Source organism: Eufriesea mexicana, unplaced genomic scaffold, assembly GCF_001483705.2.
Source record: "Eufriesea mexicana isolate 0111107269 unplaced genomic scaffold, ASM148370v2 scaffold11349, whole genome shotgun sequence".
NCBI classification, from domain to species: Eukaryota; Metazoa; Arthropoda; class Insecta; order Hymenoptera; family Apidae; genus Eufriesea; species Eufriesea mexicana.
This window is the reverse complement of record NW_016918977.1, coordinates 8339-12507: the sequence shown is the minus strand read 5'-3', so window position 1 is coordinate 12507 and position 4169 is coordinate 8339.

Here is a 4169-nt window from a genome sequence, read left to right as displayed (position 1 = left end):
ATTTAAAACGCGACTGGTACGCAAACATTTCGCCTCGGGGCACGCCGATTTTTCTATAATTGCAAGAAAGTACGATGCTTCCAGCTAATTTGCCCTTGTAACATTTTTGGTAGCTCTTTTCGTTCGTTTATTTCTATAAGATAAAAGAATAAAATATTGGAGGTAACAATTGGATATTAATTATAAAATATCCGTACCGATGCTGATTTATCTGTATGTTCGTTATTGTTTCTTTCACTGACGAAAATTAGAATTTTGGACTAGGTAATCGTTAAAATTTGTTTAAATTTCCTCTTCTATAAATATTGAATGGATTGTATTACATTTCTCCTCGTTATAAGTGACATCGAGATCGAAACGATGCAATCCAACGAAGATACGAGAAATCTCGGCATCCGGCGGATGCACCGCAATCTTCGGTAAATTATGGTGGATTTATGAAACGCATAGTTGCCCGACATCCGCCAAGATACTCGAAATTCCTCGAATTTTCCCCGATCGACGAGCTCGTCCCAGGCATTCGGCGAATAACTTTACCGAATTATTAAAAGTTGGGTAAATTATTTACGAAAAGGTATTCCTTATCTACGATTTGAAACATCACTCGAATGCATGCGCGATACGAGACTTAACTCTTTGGCGCACGCTGGGATTAGAAGTTGTTGTAGTAAAATTAAATAGTAAAGTAAACTCTACATCCTACCGATGTGATGAAACGATGAGAATTCGTTAAGGAAGTAGAAGTTTTTCAGTCTTGGACAATAAAATTGTAGGTAAATGTTAGAATAAGGAGAAGAAAATCGTTTATTGATTAGCAAGAAACGTGGATGAGGAGAGTTGATAGGGTGGTGTCTGAAAAGTTCGTAAGTGAATTCAGATTGTGAGCAAGTACATGCAAATTAGATACTGCAGATCGATATAGAATATTGTTATTGTGTATGTATATTTATGGTATTTATATTATATTATTTATAGAATTTAAATATTAATATTATGTGCATAATTAAGCAAGAAAAGTGGGATTCATTGAAAACATTATTTATGTTAAAAATATTAATCTCGTTAATTTGTACATTAACAATTTTTTTTACTTTAAACAGTTTTTTTTACAAATTTTATTATTAATGCTAGCGTGAGATTGGCTGAATGAATTTTATAGAGTATATTCACAAAAATAAATTAATTATACAGCTTGAAGTATTAAAAACGTATATCGTACTCATTACTAAGTACAATGAAAATGTTTCTTCTTTCGTGATATAAATATACATATACTAGACACATTGAATTGATGGGTAGTAAACAATGAACAAATTTCTAGTTTATTCATCATTCCTCTTCTGAAAAAGCTATACAAACAATAATGATGAAAAAAGAGGATAAAATTGCTATTAATTGTAAGTACAACTTACATTTGGAACCTTCAAATCTGTTCCATGAAAGTCTATAACTCTCAATTTTGATATAATATTTTTATCACAATGCTATATTTTAATATTCATTAATTCGAAAATAATCTATCTTAAATTTTCCATATTTAACAATTACCATTTAAAATAAAATAATCAGTTCAAATTGCTAACATGTATACAATTAAGCACAATAATTAATTTCCTGAAAAATTTCATTTAAAGAAACATTATAAGAAATAAACAAGTATTATAAAAATCACCTTGGAAGAATACTTCGTGCATAAATTAACTTGCATTGGAAGAAATTAAGTATTCGTTCCTTCCTATCTCGTTTCGACTTCCCATAATAAACCAACTGAAATCAACCCTCTCTGTGCGTCATTATCCGGTTGATTTTCCAGATGTTAACGATCATTGATTAACTTTCTCGACTGTGGAAACGGCTCGTTGCCTACTCGACAACGCTGACAACGAACACAAGGCGGTTATTTTCCGGTCGGTCGAGTTCGAAAACGTAATCCGCGGGTGGATAGTTATGAAAATTTAATGGAGTAACGAGAAGCAAGTGTAAAGCTTATGATAGATATCGGGCAATCGGATAATGAGCGCTTCGCCGTTAATGAGCTTACTCGTAATTGCGCGTTGGCCCGCACACCGCTTCAAATAATTGTTATTCGCTGTTCGTACACACGTGGACAATAACGATAATCGATCGCGCGCCACTGCCCTCGACGGCCGATTGTTTCACGTGAAATTTATTTATCAGCCCATACACTGTCCACGGTTAATTAACGCGCGACAGCCTAAGAGGAAGGTAAATTCGCGAAATTATGGCGATTAGCACGATAAATTGGCCGATTCGTGGACCATCCTTGGATCATTCATCCATTTCTGTTTTTCGAATCTTTCGCGCCATATTTAAGTCGCGTGGCTGGTGGCAAAGATTTAACGTCGAGATTAATGATGTATTTATAAATTATTAACAAGTGCAGGGGTAATTTAAGGTCCTAATTAAGTAATAATGTTGATAGTTAAGATACTAATCGCACATGAATATTTTTGTCACTATGAAATCTTGCTATTCCATAAATATTCAATTGCTGTAAGTTACAAGATAGGATACTTAATCCTCTGAGTAGCTTAAATATTGCATACCATTTTATTCATCTCTTTTCAATATTATTTCCTATCCTTATTGTCATATTTTATTTTTCAAAACTTTGGAAATTTTTACTGATATTATTTTATTTCTTTTCATCACTATATAGATTCAATTACTAAATTTTATCAGTACTCGTCCGGTCCCATATCTTAAAGTATATAAGACTTATGAGAAAATTACTAGACATCTAGACAAATAGAAAATTTGTTTTATTTACTGTCAATAAAAATCGCAGGATGAGTAAATATCGCTGTCATGGATACTTCGATAATATTCATCTTTATTGTATTCGGTAAGAGCTATCAATTTTCCGCGGCAAGCTTCTTGAGCAATTGTATCGAACTGAACGTGACTTAATTACACGGAGCTTCCAGAGTAAACATCTACTGGTACTTTAAAACACAAATATTGGTTGATTGCAGTGATACGTGCGACGATGTGCTTACTCGTTAAAATATTGGCTTCGTGCCTCGGAGAATTTGTTCGACCGAAACATTCTCGTTATTCAAAACGATCGGGAACATTTAATAATTAATATTAATTATTGTATACTATCGAATTCAATTTTATTAAATACACTTCAATTTCATTGAGCATATTATTTACTAATTAACGCAGCAGATATCGTGCAAAATTGCCTTTGTCACATAAATAAGATATTTATGTTCCACGTTCCTTGATCAAAAAGTAGCGTTCACTTCAAATTTATAAAAATTAAAAAACTGTTTAACCGTATTGTTAATTGTAAACACGATTATGCTTATGCTTCACAAATACATTATAAATCACATTTGCATCAGACTTTAATATTTAATATTTACATACTTGAATATTAAATTGGCTAAGATACATCAATTCTGTTTAGAAATTAAACGATTATAATTACGTTGCCGAATATAATAATTAATACTAAAATTAGTTGTAATTATTGAATTTCATTGTACAAGGTATTCTAGTAAAAATTACCACAGAGTGGTGGAAAAATTTCTCAAACATTAATTACTTGGTACCAAAGAGATCATTGTAAGATATTTATTTCAGTGCCTAAAGAATCTTCTACTATCTAGAGTAAAACAAATTAATGATTTTTTTCTTCTTTTCTTTTTAAAGTAGATGTTTCCAAGAATACTTTTCGTAAATATTAAAATCAAATTCTTACAAATAAGGGGAGTTATAGCTATTCCAATGAGGTGATGGTCTAACATTATTATAAAAACATGAAACTTTAATTTTATTTAATTATTATTATTAATTATTATTTCTCAATACTGTACTTTCAAAACGGAGTCCGTGATTTCTCAAAAAGTGTTTGACAGATTAGCACAAAATTTTTCACACATATTCAATATATTTGTGACCATGCGCCTTACTAGAATTATTCAAAAATTGGCATTCCTTCTATCATTTGCATACTCATATATTTATAAAAACAGTAAAAAAATTGATGAGATACATTCAGAGTGCCGCCATTTTTTTATTCACTTATATTTTTCGTTTTTTTTTTTTTCTTTTTTTCAGTACCAGTTATAGCTGTACTCGTATTTAACAGGAACCCTGTTGAGCTTTTTATTTCACATAACACGAAGAGCCTGAAT